General features: G+C 42.1%; 1 protein-coding gene across 5 annotated transcripts in view; it reads left to right on the top strand.

Annotated features, from left to right (window-relative positions):
- LOC135107294 (serine/threonine-protein kinase D1-like) overlaps positions 1-20,452 on the top strand; it is a 177,272-nt gene that overhangs the window by 8,994 nt on the left and 147,826 nt on the right. For all 5 annotated transcript variants that reach the window (XM_064016973.1, XM_064016970.1, XM_064016971.1 and 2 more), the window contains exon 2: positions 17,803-17,934. The gene's annotated coding sequence lies outside the window, so the exon portion shown is untranslated. The remainder of the gene's footprint in view (positions 1-17,802; positions 17,935-20,452) is intronic.

Genomic DNA, 20,452 nt, shown 5'->3' with positions numbered 1-20,452 from the left:
TTCTTGTAGAATAAGTATGATGATCAAGATGTCTTTGGAATGTTCAGTGCAGCTGTTACTTCTGGAGGGTTTGTCTTGCGGTGGTTTCATTGAGTGGCAGCATTCCGTAGTGGGCAATGGTGCAGGGCGGTGGTGGGCAGACGGGACATTATGCAATAGGCCACCATCCCCTCACCTGCTGGGCTGGTCTGCAAGGTCACCCTGTACCTGATACCACGCCCAGTGTGACCTGACCCCTACCCTCTGTGTGTGTGTGTGTGTGTGTGTGTGTGTGTGTGTGTGTGTGTGTGTGTGTGTGTGTGTGTGTGTGTGTGTGTGTGTGTGTGTGTTTCCTTTTCGAATAGATTATTAACAGACAAACTTACATATTAGGCTATAAATGTGCTCACCGACAATATTCAAAAGTTGGGGATGCAGTGCAGGCTAGGATGTAAAGAAGTGGCTCGGCTAGCATGAACGATGACTTATAAATCCCAAGTGGTGGTAACCATAACATGGTAGCCGCCGCTTAAGGCTTGTCAAGTTGCCACAGTTCAGAAGGCTGAAGATGTTGTCACTTGTCAGATAGAGATACAAATCATGCCAGTCCACCGTGAACTACACTGGTGAAATGTTAGGTTTTCTCTTCACGACACACAGGACATCCACCTCCATCAGTAGCCTCACCTCCCTCCCTCTCCTCTCAGCCTCCCACACAGGCACCGGCGACACCCCACACTGCCACGGGCAGAGCTGGCTGTCGTCCAGGAAAGTCTGCAGGCATGACCACGTTTCATTATTCAAATGAGTTCATGATAGTGGTGGGCCAGCAAATGTGTTGGCAGGTGCCAATTACAGGTCATGTGCCCATCTAGTGAAGGGCACGACACCTTGGTCTTTTACACTGTCACACTGAAACTGTAGACAGCAGAAACGCAAGGCGAGGTCACCCCCTTGCTGTAACTTATAGCTACGTGCAGGTGGAAGCTGCGTGCGGGATGGACGCAGTGACAGTGGTGAGTGGGGCCAGTCTTCCTGTGACGCCTGAGTACCGGCGTTCCATTGTGTGCAAGGTACAATTTCCTGACAATGGTCTGACCTTGGATTGCTGGAATTCACGGGAGAATCGTGTAGGATATACGGGACTCTTGCTTTCCTATTGGAAGGAAACTAGAGAGGGAAAAAGTTGAAAATCGGGGAAATTTAGCAGAAATTAATTTCTGGCACATCTAGTGTAGGTGCGAGATGTATGCAGGGAGTTTGTCTGCTGTCTCATTTCTGCGCGCAGCTCTCTCATAAACCCAAATGGTAATGTATTCCACGTGATTAAAATCCCAAGTAAGCGAGCTCTGTTGGAGTTTCACTTCATAAACATGAAGACACGTAAAGGTGATGCTCATGCTGAGGAAATCCTGGCAGTAGTAGAGTGCGTCGCGCATGAAGGGGAAGGGACGGAAGGGTTGGCGAGGTGGAGACTCACGAACGGTTCCTGTTGTTCGTGGGTTTATCTGATGTAGAATGATAACGACAATTGTACTTCGCAGTATTAGGGATAACCTGACGCCGTATAAAAGCAACATAGGTGGATGAGCATAAAGCCGTGCTTGATCAGCTTTTGTGTGAATATGTCTGGGTGGACGAGACCTGTATTATCCTTCACTGATTAGGCAACGGAGAGAGAGAGAGAGAGAGAGAGAGAGAGAGAGAGAGAGAGAGAGAGAGAGAGAGAGAGAGAGAGAGAGAGAGAGAGAGGACAAGTATGAGTGAGTGATACATGGGTGGTGTGGTAGCATTAAGTGAATAATCAGGAAGCAGTAGCAGTTGGAGTTATGTCAGTCAAGAGGGAGACAGCCGCCTGCAGGTTTCGAAGATGAAGAGGAAAATATTACGTGAGCGGAGACAAGTGGTCATTATGTAATGCACACAAGCAGAGACGGGCCGGAGAGAAAATAATGTAGTCTCATGTTCCCCACCCCTTTCTACACGGTGGGTATAGGATACGAGACATATTTTCGAAAGAAAGGGTACAGCTGCATCTCCACCTGTACAACCATCGTCACTGCTCACTTGCTTAATGAAAGCTTGGACATCGAAAGGGCACTAACCTTCACATCACATCATACGACACTGAATATGTAACTGATTATGATTGGCGATAACATGAGTGATAAACATAATTCTTTCTTACTTCATTCCATTAAGTCACAGTTCCGGCGTGTGTATGGGTCTGTGCGTCGTCACATCGTTAAACACACTCGCCGCATAGAAATGTGTGGGGAACGAGCAGTCCCGCACGCACACACACACACACACACACACACACACACAAACACACACACACACACACACACACACACACACACACACACACACACACACACACACACACACACACACAACACACAAACTTTTATGAGTGACTACATGCTGTGTGGAGTACGTACTGTGATGTTATGTATTTCCTAGTTTCGTAAGATAAGTGTACCAGAAACTAAAAGAAAAAGTAGCTACCTAACTGGTTTTGGTCGAGTGAGATTTGTTGTCAACACACACACACACACACACACACACACACACACCAAAAAAAAAAAGAAGTTATATATTACTGATAAAAAAAATAAAGTTAAAAAAATAAAGTAAAAAAAAAATAAAGTTAAAAAAAATCATGGGAAACCTAAAAAAAATAAGAATAATGAATAAATAAATAGATAAATAAAAGATGAGAAAGGAAAAATATGAACACCATCTTGCATACTTAAGGAAAATAGAAAGATGATAATGTAAGGAAAGAGATGATAACAGGTATTACGAAGGACATTGCGACCAACCCTTTTCCGGCGGCCAGCTGGTGGAAAGGATCCGCCCTCGTAATATCCGCGGTGGGAAGTATATTGTAAGTTGGTGTGTATAGTTTCCTCCAGGGAGCTTAAGGGGAGTGTCACTGATTTTTTTATGCGTTTGTGCCGGCAGTTAGCAAGAAATCCCGTTTTTCTGTGTGCTTTTACTGAGATAAGGAATAATTCAGTGTTATCTTGTTCATGTGTTTCTTGTCGTATGCAACTTCCTCCACTACCACGTTGATTTTTTTTAATGAATTTGTGCGAATAGTTAGCAAATAGTCCCGTTTTTCCATGTCCTTTCACTGCGATGCTCAATAATTCAGTGTTATTATTATTATCTTGTGTGCCTCTTGTCGTCGTATGCAGTTTCCTCAGCTGTCACGTTGATTTGATTTTTTATTATTATTATTATTATTCTTTTTTATGAATGTGCTCACAGTTAGCAAGTAATCCCGTTTTTCTGTGTCCTTTTACTGAGATGCGCAGTAATTCAGTGTTACCATTATTATTTTATTCATGTGTTCCTTGCCGTCGTCGCTATTGTGATTCCTGCTGTTGCTGTATTCACCGTCGTCGCTGTTATTTCTTCTCATTTCCTGCCTCAGATGTACAAAATATTTACAAACAGCAGCAAGCAAGAAAGAAAAAAAAAAAAACGAAAAGGAGTACACTTATAGTATCAAGCCAGGTATTAATATTTAGAGGTGTCTGTGGAACAAATATAAATGTCCCACGGTGGTTTGTGACAAAGGAACCGCGGGTCAAATAGCAGTGTAAGGGATCTGAAGGAATACTGTGGTGAAAGAAAACCCCCTGGCCTCTTGTGTAGGTGTTGAGGGTGGAACGTGTGTGTGTGTGTGTGTGTGTGTGGGAGGTAAGGTGATGGAGTGTGTGGGTGGCAATGGGAGAAATTATTTTTGAAGGGAGAGAGAGATGGAGAGTTTATTGTAAAGTTTGTGTGTGTGTGTGTGTGTGTGTGTGTGTGTGTGTGTGTGTGTGTGTGTGTGTTAAGTTTTTACGAGATTGAGCTCTGTTCGTAATGTCTCGTGTTTTTCAGTACCATTCTCTCTCTCTCTCTCTCTCTCTCTCTCTCTCTCTCTCTCTCTCTCTCTCTCTCTCTCTCTCTCTCTCTCTCTCTCTCTCTCTCTCTCTCTCTTTTTTACGTGCAAGGGAGACTGGTCTAAGGAAAAATGTAAATAGTAAGGTATTAAATAAATCAAACGAAATAAATATTTATAGGTAAATAAGTAATTGAATAAGTAATGAAAACTAAACTAAATCGATAAATATACAGTTTGCCCACAATGCCATTCCCTAAACGAAACACAGGAGGCAGAAGCAGGAGAAATGGCCAATACCTGTAATTTTTCTCCTAAATTTATGTGTAGGTATGTTTTTCTTTTTTGACACAACATACCGCATCCTCTGGCGATGGATTCCACTGATATTACCGAGAGAGAGAGAGAGAGAGAGAGAGAGAGAGAGAGAGAGAGAGAGAGAGAGAGAGAGAGAGAGAGAGAGAGAGAGAGAGAGAGCGTCAGACTCCCTAACCTAAGGCCTCTTAGTAGCTGGGGCCTTAAAAATCAGACTTTCTCTTCCTTGGCTGCGTCAGTTCCCAGGAGCAGGTGGCAGTGCGGCGCCGCCCTTGTGAAGGTTAGGTTGTTATACTTGCCTAAAAATGCCTCGTCACTTGGCCTTTTGTACGTAGCAGGTAAACATAATAAACACTGTAGGCTGCCTTTTGAAGAGAGGAGACTGAAGGAGGAGGAGGAGGAGGAGGAGGAGGAGGAGGAAAAGAACAGTGTGTAGAAGCAGTGTGAGTAATAGATTGCCTCCTCGTGCACTGTTTTCAGAGAGAGAGAGAGAGAGAGAGAGAGAGAGAGAGAGAGAGAGAGAGAGAGAGAGAGAGAGAGAGAGAGAGAGAGAGAGAGACTATTTATTTGTTTATTTATTTTTGTTATGCTGCTTCTCAGACATACAGACGTGAAACAAAACATGCTGGTATTTTTATGTGAGAAGCATTTATGTTACTGAATAATTCTAGTGAGTAATATTAAATGAAAAATGTACGTACGTATGTTGGAACGAAAATAATACGTACATGTAGATTGTTATGTTAAAGCTCTTATGTATTTGATATTAAAGAACGGTACTTGATTATTTGTTTGTAAGTATTTATTCATTTATATATTTACTTGTATGTTTATTTACTTATTAATCAATTCATTTATGTAGTGAGCTACTTTTTTTGTTTGTTAGTCTGTTCGTTTGTTACATAGTTAATTAGTTGCTTTAACTACTTGCTCGTACTTATTCATTCACATGGTTGTTTAATTCATTAAGTATCAACTCATTGAAAACTGCTGCTGCTGTTCGGTAGATTTTGTAACAAGCAAGTCTAGAGCACACACACACACACACACACACACACACACACACACACACACACACACACACACACACACACACACACACACACACACACACACACGCTCTCAACAATACTTAGGAGATTTTTTTTAAGACCCACTCAAGTATAGCAAGGTTCAGTTTAATGCTATCAACCCCCAGGCCGTATACTGTGTGTGTGTGTGTGTGTGTGTGGAGGTGGAACAACCGGAGCAGAAGTGGATGAACGATGGACCTTTGTCGTTGAGGAACTGGTATGGTGGAGGAGAAAGTGGAGGAAAAATGTGGAGTTGATACAAGAAGGAAAAACAAAAGAGTAAGGGAATGTGGTGGAGTGGAGGAAGGAGGAAGGTGTTTGAGATCTCGAGAGAGAGAGAGAGAGAGAGAGAGAGAGAGAGAGAGAGAGAGAGAGAGAGAGAGAGAGAGAGAGAGAGAGAGAGAGAGAGAGAGAGACAGTATACTCCTTTGTTGCAGATATGGAAACTGAAACTCAATTATTGCAATTTAGAAACACAGTCTGTTTGTACTTTAATTATCACAAGCAAACACAATAACAAGAGAACACACGTCACGACTTTAACTGCTGTGCCGAAGTTCTCATTAACTCGACAGGACGTTTGCCGCATCCTGCTTAGCTTCTGTATTGTGTATATACACCCAAGCCAAGCCAACACAACACAACACAACACAACAGAACACAACCCAACCCAGCCCAGCCTAACCTAACCTAACCTAACCTAACCTAACCTAACCTAACCTAACCTAACCCAACTTAAACCTAACCTACCTAACTTAACTTAACCTAAGCCAACTCAACCCAACTCAACTCAACTCAACTCAAACCCAACCCAACCCAACCCAACCCAACCTAACCTAACCTAACCTAACCTAACCTAACCTAACCTAACCTAACCTACCTAACTTAACTTAACCTAAGCCAACTCAACCCAACTCAACTCAACTCAACTCAACTCAACTCAACTCAAACCCAACCCAACCCAACCCAACCCAACCCAACCCAACCCAACCTAACCTAACCCTAACCTAACCTAACCTAACCTAACCTAACCCAACCCAACCCAACCCAACCCAACCCAACCCAACCCAACCCAACCCAACCTTGTACATACCATACCATACACCCTCCCAGCATGCAAGAGTGTCTAGGGAGAAAATATTACAGATTGTCTAGGTTTTAGTATAATGAAAATGGGAGACCGTATGTACACTCACCTTTGTATTTTTATTTTTTGTACATAAATATTGTGATGGTGGTGATGGTGACGGGGGTGGTGGTGATGGTAGTAGTAGTAGTAGTAGTAGTAGTAGTAGTAGTAGTAGTAGTAGTAGTAGTAGTAGTAGTAGTAGTAGTAGTAGTAGTAGTAGTAGTAGTAGTAGAAGTAGTAGTAGTAGATGAGGAGTTGGCCTTCAGCAAGTGACCTTAACTAATACACACACACACACACACACACACACACACACACACACACACACACACACACACACACACACACACACACACACACACACACACACACACACACACACACACACAGTAAACTATAATAGGCTGGGTATGCAAGGCCAGTGTGTGTGTGTGTGTGTGTGTGTGTGTGTGTGAGAGAGAGAGAGAGAGAGAGAGAGAGAGAGAGAGAGAGAGAGAGAGAGAGAGAGAGAGAGAGAGAGAGAGAGAGAGAGAGAGAGAGAGGCAGGGTGGGCGGGCAAGTGAGTGTTTTTCATATATACTGTGCTATTTGTGGACCGCACCTTGTAGAGGCAAAAAAAAAAAAAAAAAAAATAGATGTGCCTTGGGGGAGAACAGAATGGCAGGGCGCGTGCTTGTTTGGGGATGAAGGTAATGCAGCTCTGTGTGTGTGTGTGTGTGTGTGTGTGTGTGTGTGTGTGTGTGTGTGTGTGTGTGTGTGTGTGTGAAGCTGTCTTAGATGGAAGATTAGAGAACATAAAAGAGAATATATAAATCTAGAGTGTACGTAATGAATATTCATCAGATACACACACACACACACACACACACACACACACACATCCCCATCCCCTATGTACATTTTCAGTTTGTCAACTGCCTAAATAATAAACCGTTTATTATTATTATTATTAACACACACACACACACACACACACACACACACACACACACACACACAAGACTTAGCTAAGCTCACGGAAATATTCATAAAGTTTTATAAAACTTAGACCATTAAACTATTGTTCTATGTTGGTCTGAGAGAGAGAGAGAGAGAGAGAGAGAGAGAGAGAGAGAGAGAGAGAGAGAGAGAGAGAGAGAGAGAGAGAGAGAGAGACTAATTAAATCGTACCCCCTCCCCCCAAAAAAAAAAAAAAAAAAAAAACTGACCAATTTAGCATCCATTTTCACCTACAATCCTCTGGGCAACCTTGCGAATCAGACCCACACAAACTATACAGTCACAAGAACCAGCATCACTTACCGTTGACTAACCGGGTTCTCAAGAGTGTTTCTCCAGTTAATAACGTAGAAATCTTATTAATCTGTCTCTAGAACCATAGAAACATGCTTAAATAAATGTAGTGGAGATGCGGCGCAGGTTTCAGATTACGGGGCAGAAAAACGATACCCTGGTGTTGAGATGCGAATTTGTCCATTAGCACAGGCTGTATTGATTGACAGCACGGGCCGGCTATGGGAATTGTGATAGCAGAGGCGGCGGTGGCTGCTGGAATATTAATGGTGGGATCTGAGAGAGGAGATCAATAGAGAATGGGTATCTCCAGTCCTTCCCTCCTGTGTCTTATCTTTCTTCCGCTCCTCCTCCTCCTCCTCCTCCTCCTCCTTTCGCCAATACTGCCACCACTGTTATTTGTGTGTAGCGGTGGCGGTGGTGGTGGTGGTGGTGGTGGTGGTGGGTTAGCTTAGGGATTGTGGTGTTGATGGTGATGATTCTGCTTTTACGGGTCTACTGTTTGTTGTTGTTGTTGTTGTTGTTGTTGTTGTTGTGCTCATATTGTTCTTAATTTTCCTCTTTCTTTCGTTTCTTCTTCCTTTTTCCTTCCTCCCTCCCTCCCTCCTTTTCTTTTCTCTTCTCTTCTCTTCCCTTCTCTTCTTTTCTCTTCTTTTCCTTCCTTTTCTTTCCTTTCCTCCCCTCCTCCTCCTCCTCCTCCTCCTCCTCCTCCTTTGGTGATGTTGGTGATGATCGCAGATACGTATGTGGTGATGACGTCGAAATGATAGTGATGATGGTATAGTGATGATGACTGTACTGGTAGTGATGATGGTGCGAACAAGTGGTAGAGTGATGCAGTACCGTATGCAAGTAGTGTTGGTGGTGATGGTGGTGGTGGTGGTAGTGGTGGTGGTGATGATGGTGCATTCACAGTCTACCTGGCACACACTGTCACCTGTGCACTCGATCATGTCCTCCTCCTCCTCCTCCTCCTCCTCCTCCTCCTCCTCCTCCTCCTCCTCCTCCTCCTCCTCCTCCTCCTCCTCCACCTCCTCTTCCTATGTAGCTCCTTCCTTTCGTATCCTTGCTTCTTCGTTCTCTTTCCTTCCTCTTTTTTCCTTCTTTCCTTTCCTTTTCCTTCTCTTATCCTAATCTTCCTTCTACCTCCTTCCTTCCGCATTTCTTCGTTTTCTTTTTTTCCCCATTTTTTCCTTCTTTTCTTCTCTTATCCTAATCTACTCTCTTTCTTCCCTCTCCCTTTCCTTTTCCTCGATTCTCTCTTTCTTCATTCCCTTCTTCTCATTCTCTCTTCTCGTTCTTTCTTCTCTTTTCTCTTCTAATATTCTCATTTTTTCTCTTCATTCTTAGTTTTTTCCCTTCCTTTATTGTCTCCCATGTTTTGCCTTTCTATTCATCCTCTCTACCTTCCTCCAGTTCCTATAGCTACCTTCCTTCCTTCCTTCCTATCGCACCCTCTCCCTCTCCTCTCTTCCTTCCTGGCTTTCCTCCAGCTTCTACCCTCCTTCCTTATCATCGTTTTCTTTCCTCCTCGCCATCTACCTACCTTTCCTCCAAAATCTTTCTTTCTTCCTTTCTTCTCGACCGCTCCTCTCCTTCTTTCTAATTTCCTTCTTCTCCTGCAGCTTCTTCCCTTCTTTCTTTTTTTTTCGTATTGCATCCTCTCGTCTCTTCTTTCTCCCTTTTCCTCGTCTTTTTCCCTTCTTTTCTTCTTTCTTTTTCATCGTATCCTCTCCCTCTCTCTCTCTTTTTCCTTTCTCCGTTTCTTCTTATCGCATCTTCTCTCCTCCTTCCCTTTTTTTCCTTCTTTCTTCGTTTCTCCCTTTCTTCCTATTGCATCTCTCTTCCTTCTCTTTCTTCACCCTTCCTTCGTTTTTGCCTTTCTTTCCATCGCATCTTCTCTCACTCCCTGAACCTTTTCCTCCCTAACTTATCTTTATTTTTCCTTCCCATCACACCTTCTATTCGACTCTTCCTTCCCTTTCTCACTCCCTCCCTTCGTTTCTCCTCCCCACCTCCACGTTCCCACTACCCTCAGAATCACACGTCAGTCAGTCAGTCACCCAAAGCACGCACAACTTCCCTCCCTCTCCTCCACCTCTCCCTTGCACTCAGCTCTTCTCTCCCTCCCCCCCTCCTATTGCACACGGTGGTGGTTGGTGACTTGCCGAGCTGCCTCCATTAGCTGCACCTGTACGAGTCACGTGTTCCCGCTAATTGGTGGCATCCCAGTTGCACTACCTGATCTGCATTGTCCATTGGGGTGATTATCTACCTGGTTGTTACGCTGAGATGTTGTTAGTGGTAAGGTTTATATTTGTATTACTTCCTTCTACTGCATTGTGGTGATTGTGGTGATTGTTATAAGAAATATTATTAGTATTAGAGGTTAGAGTTAGTGTTGCCTGCCCATTGTTGTACGTAGTGATGTGGTTTACGCGTATGTTGCTAGCGGTACGGTATAGATTAGCGATACTTCCACCGCATTGTTCATTGTGATGGTTAACTACATGATTGGTACTTTAAAGCATTAGTAGTGGTAGGGTTTTAGGTTTAGCACTATCTGTCCTGCATTGCCCATTAGGGTGATTAACTACGTGACTTACACTGAACATTATCACGAGTAGGGTTTAGACTCGGTGCTACCTGCCCTGCGTTGGCCAATAAGGTGGTAGACTATACGACTTAAACATTATTAGTGATGGAGTTTAGGTTTAGGACTATCTGCCTTGCTTTGCTCATTAGGGTGATTTACACTATAGCATTATTAGCGGTAGGGTTTAGACTTGTATAGTTCTCCCTACGTGTCCCGTTAAGATGGTAAACTAAACGGCTTACACGAAATCATTATTAGTAAGGTCTAGGTTTACCACTGTCTGCCCTCTATTGGCCATCAAGGTGGTAAAGTAAATGACATACACTAAAACATTATCAGCTGTAGGGTTTAGGTTCAGGCTCGTGTCTTAACCCTTTCACTGCCTTGATCTAGTGAAATAGTGTGATGCAAGTAGATTGTAAATGTAAAAGACACTGCTAACAAAGGAAAGGGTGGAGTATTTCAAACATTTTTTTAGTACCTTCAGTCTCTCTCTCTTTCTCTCTCTCTCCCCCCCTCTCTCTCTCTCTCTCTCTCTCCTCAGTAAAATCGTGTAGGGCAACGTAACTGGTGTCCTTTCAATAGCAGTTATGTATTGTTATTTTGTTCTCTCACCAGGACTATTTACAAATGCCCACAGAAATGATAAGTCGTGTTCTTATTGAAAGTTTCTCCTACTGATGATGCAGAATCCTTGTTAACTCTTTCACTGCGATAAACAACAGTTCACACAACTAACAATATATAAAATCTTCATAAATACTTACAAGAAAAGAAGCGGATAAAAAAGAAAAGATTTTGCAATTTCTAGTTCCTACGCTGTCTCAGAGTGGTCAGTGACTGAGGAAAGATGCACCAAACAGCAGTGAAAGAGTTAAACTATCATTTGAATCACGAAAACACCTGTGTAAACCTTAATAACTTGTAGTGTAGTCTGTGCAGGCTGCGAAATGTTCTGAAATATTGAACGATCTTATTGGGACTATTATTAAAGACCAGAGATGACCTGTCAGCTTCCCACTAAGTTTCGTTTCCCAGTGATGATGCAGAGTCTGTGTTAAACTCTTGATAGACTCATGGAAGCACTCGTGAAAACCTCAGACAACTTCCACTATACAGGCTCTTAAAAAAATAGTGGAAATGAGAGAGAGAGAGAGAGAGAGAGAGAGAGAGAGAGAGAGAGAGAGAGAGAGAGAGAGAGAGAGAGAGAGAGAGAGAGAGAGAGAGAGAGAGATTCGTCGCGTCAGAGTGAAATGGTCATGGTTCTGTAAATTTACTAAAGATTTATTGTATTTAACTTATTTATTTATTTATTTATTTTAGAATAAGTTTATTTTGATTTTAGGAAAGTTTATATATTTTATTTAATCGAGAGTATGCTTATTTATTTATTTATTTATTTTAGAATAGGTCAGTTTATTATTTATTCTTTCATTTATTAATTTGTTTCCAAGCAGGCTCACTCATTAAGCCTTTACTTTATAGCTATGTATTAGTGGGAGTGTTTTATATTCAGTGTGATGCATTGCTTACGTCGGTTCACTTTCGCTTATCGGCACGTATTGTCAGTAGGTACACACATTCCCTCACTCACCTGCTGGATTTAATCAGAGTAATAGCCCAGTGTAGGAGTTCTGCGTATCCCGCGGTGATTTATCCCTTGTGCTTGTGTAATATTTTTTCGGGGGCCACGCGAGTTTTACGAAAATTGAGAGGAACCTGCAATATTTCAGCTGCTTTATACGCTCGTAAGCAAGGTGAGGTGCGTGAAGTGATGCTGCGTCGATGTGCAGGCGAGGGCAGCTTAATAAAGGTAACGAAAGGTGAAATTAGCGAAAAAAAATAAATAAGTGTGTTAAGGTAAGACGAGTAAAATATTGGTAGGGTAAGCTAATTAAGGTGACGAAAGTTAAGGGTATAGGTTAATTAAGGTAACAAAAGGTGAAATAACTAACTAGTGTGAAAAAATCGTGAAATAGCTAACTAACAAAAGTCTTGCTTACTAAAATGTGTTAAGTGCAGGTGAGGTGCGTGGATGTGTAGGTAGGTAAAAGAAGGGAAATTAAGGTAACGAAAGGTGGAATGATAAGAAGAGAAAGTAGCAGAAGTCGTGATTAATGAAGTGTGACAAGGGGAAGTGCTTATGTAAAATGTTGGTGCTTGGATGTGCAGGTGAGGGAGGATCAGTATTATTAAGGTAACGAAAGGTAAGGGTATAGGTTAATTAAGGTAACAAAAAATAAAATAGTGAAAAAAAACTAATTATCTTGGTGTTGGTTGTTAATATGTGTCAAGGTGAGGTGGGTATGTAAGGTGTTGCTGCCTGGGTGTGTAGGTAAGGGAAGATTAATTAAGGTGACAAGGAGTAAAATCACTGAGATAAAAATAAAGTCCACGTTCCTAAAATGTAAAAAAAAAAAAAAAAAAAGTCTGACCTCGTTGTTGCTACACATAAGACGATATAAGCAAACAAAAGTCCAGGTTGCCGAACTGCCATGATGTTTTTGACTGGCATCGATATAATGACCACTCTGCTGCATCACATGAAATAAGCTCGATTAATTCATCATCATGTATTTGAAGGAACCACAGAAATAATGCAGCGTTAATTGAATCCTGAGTGTATGTATTCCGATACGCGAGGGAACACAGCATTTGTATGGTGCCATCACCCTCCTGTCCCTGTTCGCCAGTTCTGCCTGCACCTCTACTACTTTCAAAAGGCTTTATTTGAAGTGACACGGATTTTTAAGTGTGTTTTTCGGTTCTAGTGAAAGATTAAGAAGATTTCTACATTATTAATAGGAGAAACACTTTTGAGAACCCGGCTAATCATCTCTGGCCTTGGGCAATAGCCGTGGTGAGAGAGCAAAGCATTTCTAAATACGGGCCATAATGTGTACTACAGTATAACACACAGCCAATGACCGTAGATAAAAGCACCATCATCATTTGGAGCGGGTAGCTTATTGGTATTTCCATTAGTGCTTCAAGCGGGAGGTAAAAAAACAAAGTTATTAGCCAGTATTATAATTGAATTGGATCATGAGGATTGAAAATAGGAGAGTGCGCGCTGGAGGGAAGCAGCTGTGGCCGCCGTGTTTGTGGAAGTGGACTTTTGTTGATGGAGCAGAGTGGCGACCGGGAATGGTGATTGACGTGAAGTGAACAGATAAGAAGGGAGAATAATTGACTAGGGAGCGGATTGAAGCCAGATTTCTGCTAAGGGAAGAGGAAAGACGAGGCGGGCGTGTCGGTGACAGTCCAGAATTGCATAAATCAGAGAGAGAAGGAGACCAGCTTGTGTTTGGCATCAGGTCAAAGTTGAAGGCATTCGGATTCTAGTTTAAAAAAAAAAAAAGTGCTTATGCATCAGAAAGGAAGACCAAGAGTAAAAGCTGAGAAAAGGCCCGCTCATTTTCTCTTCCCCACAAAAAAAAAAAAAGATAGACAAAAATAAATCGATCGATAAATACATAATGCTGATTTTAAAAAGGAAGAACCAATTCAGAATTAAAGGTGCCTTGAAACTCCTCTTGTCTTAAACAAGGTCAAGTCAAGGTCAAGTTTAGATAGATTACAACAAATTTTCTTCTCTAATGTCTATAACCTCTTAAACATAACTTTTTGTGCTAGGCTCTCGTGAATATTTTTGTAGCTTAAAAAGACAAAAGCGCCTTATGTTTTCCTTCTTTTCTCTCCTGTGCCTCCGTGCAAACAGTTTTCACAGTTTTTTTTTTTACAGTGGTAGGAAGGTTGACTAAAGACGACCATAGCAAGAAAAGGGTTAAACATAAGAACATAAGAAATAAGGGAAGCTGCAAGAAGCGACTAGGCTTACACGTGGCAGTCCCTGTATGAAATATACCTACCTATATCCATCTATTATCCCCATCCATAAACCTGTCTACAAACACAATAACAATCCAGAATAGCGTGAAACAGATAAAAGAAAGAGAATTACCACGAATGAAGGAGTAGATAAACATCTGAAGACAAATCGAGGACTAAGAGAGAAACAGAATGGCAGCACGGAATAGCATAAGGTGGAAAAAGACACACACGATGGACTAAGGACCAGATCAAGGGGGAAGACAATTCGACTACAAGAAAAAAAAGAAAAGAAAAGTGAATGTCTATTAATGACCAGTTAGAGGAAGAGAGTGGTAACCCAGAGTGGCATGAAATGAAAAGCTGGAATAAGGAGCAGATCAAAGGTGGAGGCGTCCTGAGCTGTAATTAAAAAGGAAGAGGTGGGCGTGTAGATAGACTAAAAGATTAACAGAACCTACAAATGGCATGAGATGGAGAGAGAGAGAGAGAGAGAGAGAGAGAGAGAGAGAGAGAGAGAGAGAGAAGTAAGAGGATGGAATAAGGAGTAGATTAAAGGTTGAGGCGTCTTGAGCTGTAATTAAAAAGAAAAGAAGTGGATGTGTAGATAGACTAATATATTAACAGAAAAGTAACCTGGAATGGCGAAAAATGGAGAGAAAAAAAAAAAATATGGATTAGGAAGTAGATCAGAGAGAGAGAGAGAGAGAGAGAGAGAGAGAGAGAGAGAGAGAGAGAGAGAGAGAGAGAGAGAGAGAAGCATGTAAATAAGACACATGATGCGCAGAATGGATGACATATAAGAGAAAATAAAGAAACGAGAAGACAACAATATTAATTAAGGAGCAGATCGTAGGTAAAAAAAACAAAAACAAAAAAACAGACTACAACAAATAAAAAAAAAAAAAAGAGACGTAGATAGGACACGTCTTAATGGGAGTGAGTAACATGACATAAAAACTGAGAACTAAGAAAAGAACAACATGGAATAAGGAGCACAGAAAAGTTGAAGAATATTTCGACTAAAAAAAAAAATAAAAAAATAAAATAAAACACAGATAGGACAAGTGATGCACAGTAGATATTATATAAACAAATAAGAGAAAGCGTTGCAACTTGGCGATGGCGAGAGATGGCAAAGCTGAAGGGAAACTAGATAGATAAGAAGTTTTGCTGGGATGCCCTGAGGAATAGACGGGCAGCCTCTCAGAAGTGAATGGAGAAGGTTGAAGGAAGGCTTAATCTAAAGTGGAATCTCAGAACCTACTGCTGGCGATTCCGATAAGGATTAGAGTGATATTGTACAGTACTGGTCAGAAGTTAAGGAACCACCAAACTTACAACATATTTATTTATTTATTTTTTATTTAGTTTTCTTCACCTTAACTCCTCTCATCCTCTCTTGTTGATAATTCTCCATATCTCAAATTAGTTCTGAAACAGAGTAGCAAGTGAATGGAATGAACGCAGTAATGATGTTGTTAATGGCGAGTCAATAGGCAGTTATAAAAGATGATCAGACATATTTATAGATGGGGATAATAGATATAACGTAGGTAGGCATATGTGTTTTATATAACGCTTTATATATATACTTGCACCTTCCCTTACTTTATGTCCATATGTAATTTCCTTGCAAATCACCACTATTAAGTCTGAGAGAAAACACGAGACACGGTGGAAGGAAATACTGCATTAAACACGCGGCAAGTCACAAGGTTATCGAGACACCCAGTAAAAAAGTAGCATTAATGGAGTGTGTGCAGCATCGAGGCTTGTTGTGCCACCCCCGTCAGTGCAGGAAATAGGATGGAAGGAAATGCCGCTCTGGACACGCGCCATGTCATCAGGTTATGGAGACACCAAGTAAAAGAGGTAGCTTTGGTGGAGTGAGTGCAGCATCGAGGCGTGTGCTGCTCCCTCAGTGCACGTGGCGACAATCTGATACCCCACCCATCCTGTGCCGTGACGATGGGCTGGTTTTTAAAGTGCGGAATGGCTGCGTTGCTGTTAATCACCGGCTTCGATTACCCGAGAGAGAGAGAGAGAGAGAGAGAGAGAGAGAGACAGCCTTTCTCATTAAACTCCATACGCTCTCGTACTTTTCCACCAGACAATGACGCTATTGCAGAATGAAACGCCGCCTTCCCGGGATGAACGTAAAGCTGGAGAGAGATATTCACGTCCCCTTTATTATTCTTGTTTCATTCTGCTCCCTTTTAATCAGACGCTACATACACACACTCGTAAATGAATGTATTAACGTCTATTTTACTGGCTAAGTTTACATGCTTACGTACACACATTCGTAAAAGATAAGTTATAGCGTCTAATTGTGTCTAATTCTCCTTCCTTTTTAATTAATCAGATGCTACATACATATACACTCGTAAAAGAGGAACGTATCGTTAGTGGAGGGTGTGAGGCTTGTTTGGGATATCACTGGTAGCTGCCTTGTTGAGGGCTGAAGTGGGAGAGACGAGTTTGTAAGCTGGTGTCTGGTGGGCGGAAGTTGAGGTGGTTTGGTCATGCTTTGAGAATGGAGGGAAATAACATTGTGAAAAGCGATGCGTGGAGGAGCCGAGTGGAGGGGAGAAGATCAAGGGAGAGACGGATTGAGATGGAGGGATGGAAGTGAGAGACATGAGGCAGCTGGGTGTGGATGAAGGAGTTGCAGAGGATTGAAGGTACTGGCGACAACATGCAGCATAGTAAGAGCGGCCGACCCGACGAAGGATTAAGAAGAAGAGGAAGTGTAGTGGACGGAAGTAGTGAGGGTGTAAAATGTACTTTGAAGTAGTAAAAGTGTAAATGTACGTTTCTCTAAGGGGCAGTGTGTCAGGTACAGGAATGGTTTATGTAGCTTTGTATTGGTGATCAGTACACAAACTATAAATTAATAACTAAATAAGACCTTAAATCAGTAATTGCTTCATGCTTTCTGGCAATAAATCATAAAGTAATTAGTAATTTTCATTTTGTGCTGCACACTTAATTAGTGAACTGCCATTTATCTTTATCTGTTTACTTGTTTACACTGTATCATACCGACATACATATTTTGTTAGAATTATTAAAATTATTATTATTATTATTATTATTATTATTATTATTATTATTATTATTATTATTATTATTATTATTACTATTATTATTATTATAGTATGCTAGGATTGTGTATGCCTGTTATCTCATTGATTATATTAATTATTAGCATTAAATGGCAGGATAGTTAAGTAATCAGGCATTGCTGTCTTACGTACGCTAAGGTTTTGCGTGTACTCAGTATAACAGCTCGTTACTGTATCCCTATTTGTACATAGACCAGCAAGTGTTTTGTTCCAGGATAGTTAAATAGATAGGCATTACTGTTTTATGCTAATATTATACGTCTGTACAACATAATAGTTCGTTAATATATCTGTATTTACTTACGGATTAGCAAGTATTTTATGTCAGGAATAATTAGTTAGATAGGCATTACTTTTTGTACTAAGGTCTTCCATTCAGTATATAGCACAGTAGTTACTGTATCCCTAGTCACTCACAGCCTGGCAGCAAGCACACACACACGCACACACACAAGTACACAAACACCTTCCTAAATAAAGCTTTAGTGTACACCAGAGTGCCAAGTGGCGGCGCAAGACACCACTAATTCCGTGTTGTTGTGTGGGTGTGGCGGCAGATGGAGGTGACCGGGGCGGACATCACCTTCTCCCTGCAGCACGGGCTGGTGCGTGACATCACTACCGTCAACGCTTCCCAGCTGACACTCAAGACCCTCAAGGACCGCGCCTGCGAGTTCATCAACACCAAGGTAAGTACTCGAGACGTTCCCTCCTTGTGTCCTCACCTCCTTTTTTTACTCCTTTTATTTCGTCATTATTGATATTTTTCTTGTGAGGCATCCAGACCTTCATTATTTTGTTTTCTTTACACCGTTTTCCTTCTTATTTCTCCGTTTATTTTGTTATTATTGTTAGTTATATCTTTGTTTTGAGGAGATATTCTGACCTTCATTATTATTTCTTTTCTTTCCTTCTCACGGGCTGGAGGTTTCTGTATAGTGAGAATGCTGCGGTTTTAATTCTCCTCCTCCTCCTCCTCCTCCTCCTCCTCCTCCTCCTCCTCCTCGTGTTTTTCTTTTGTTATTATTCTTATTGTTATCTTTGCTGCTGCTGTTATTGGTGTTATTCTCTCATTAGTGTTTTTTATTTATTCTTTTTATGCTTACTGTTGCTACTATCATTGTTTTGTATCATTATTATTATCACTACTATTATCGCTCGTTACCATACTCGTTCACTGGTGCCTGTTCCATGTACACTCGAGAGACAGTGGAATAAGAAAGAAGAAAGAGAAAGACTAACCTTTGCGGCGGCTAGTATCAGTGACAGCACCTTCCCACGTGTACAGTCTACCAGTGTATTCCATCATGTCCTTTCCTTTGTACTGTAGACCGCCGAAGTTTGTGCTTGAGAGAAATGATAAGCTGCGGTTCAGTGCTCGTCTTGGGGCTTAACGCGGCGGGCCTGGAGTGTTGTGGCTTTGCTCATTTAAAACCGCGAAGTTTATTCATATGCATGTAAATTAAGGATACTTCATACTTCCCTCGTCTTATTCGTTTTATGATTTAAAAGTTATGAATTTTAAACATGGATCATCATAATTCCCTCCACTCTAGATACAAATCCGCGCCTGCAACCAACCGCCACGTTTTGCTTTACGTGTCACTTGCACTGGACACATTGTGACGTAAACCTGGTGACAACGTAAGAAGCGGCCCATGCCGTCACTGAGACTGAGTAATGGAGTGACTTTCTCTGGATCTATTTTTATCATTTTCTTTTCTTTACGTAAGAGGTGCACTGGCCAAGGACAAGAAAATGTAAAAAAAAAAAAAAAAAAAGACACCGAGGCGCCATTTCCCAAAAGAAGTCAGAAATGATCATCGAACGCTGAAGGATACAGAAGCCGTGTGTCAGCAGGCTGTATAGAAGCGACCCTTTCCCTCACCAGGCCTATGGCTAGTGGAATGAGTGCCTGCCTGGTCTTACAGTGTGTCACAAAACTGTAAAGAAGCGACCCTTTCCCTCACCAGGTCTGTGGCCAGTAGAGTGACTGCCTCCTCGGACTTACAGAGCTCGTGTGTCACCAGGCTGAAAAGTGATCCTTACAGTCACCAGGGCTGTGGCTAGTGGCGTGAGTGCCTGCCTAGACTTAGAAACAGAGGCCGTGTGTCACCAGGCTGAAAACCCTCCCAGTCAGCGGGTGTGGGGCTGCAGTGAGTGTTGCATCAAAGGTCCCTGGCTCGCTGTGGACAGGTGGCAGCGACCCTTGGCAGGAATTGCGTCCATCACACACAAAAAAAACATATACAGTTGCTTGGCTTTAAACTGTGTTGCACAATATATATTATTGCCGTGATGTTGAGAGCGTTCAAATGTTTATGAGCAAGAGAAATCTTTATTAGTGTCGAGGTGGCGAGAGGGTTTTAGTTTATGATAGGAAGTTAAGTTGTTATCTTGTGTATTTGAAGAGAGGGTAACGACGACGCGGTAAGGAGATGTTAGTCAGTGCCAAAGCTATCGCACATTAACACTGCCAAACCGTGCCAGGTGATGTGAAGGGGAACTCAAGCACGCCAGTTAGGAAGACAGATTTGTTCTTCTAATTCACTCACTGAGGCTCCAAGACACTGGTGGTGAAGTGATGAAGTTAGAGAGGTGTTATATTCAAAGCCACTGCACATTAACACCGCCCAACTGAGCCAGGCTGTATGAGCGGGACTCAAGACGCCAGTTAAGAATAGGAAACCAGATACGAGTATATTCTATACCACCCATTTACCGATAATATAATGATGAAGGAATGCAGTCCGGTTCTATCCATCTCACATTAACATTACCTTACTGTGCTACACGATATTAAGGAGACAGATGCACGCCAGATTCTTGTACAATTCATTCACATTTACTAAAGCTCTAAAACACTGGTGAAGGAATAGAATTAGAACAGCACACACTCGCATCACCACCATGACGAGAAAGCTGAGTGTGTGAGGCAGAGGGAGCAGGAGTGGTGTGGTGTGTGTGGTGGGCAGGGAACAGTGGTGTGGCGAGTAGGGGGACAGGGAGCAGAAGTAGTGTGATGTAGGGGGGGTAGGGAGCAGGAATGGTGTGGTGAGTCTGTGTGGTGGTGTAGCGTGGTGTGGTGTGATGTGGTGTGGTGTGGTGAGGGCGACACTCGTCAATACGTGTGACAGGAAGCGGGGCAAGTGACCGGGCTGACCTACAGGAAGGCCAATTGCGGCGTGGTGCAGGAAAGGTCACTCC

The sequence above is a fragment of the Scylla paramamosain genome, chromosome 15 (genome assembly GCF_035594125.1).
Source record: "Scylla paramamosain isolate STU-SP2022 chromosome 15, ASM3559412v1, whole genome shotgun sequence".
In the NCBI taxonomy this organism is placed as follows: domain Eukaryota; kingdom Metazoa; phylum Arthropoda; class Malacostraca; order Decapoda; family Portunidae; genus Scylla; species Scylla paramamosain.
This window is presented reverse-complemented; position numbering and strand designations above follow the sequence as displayed.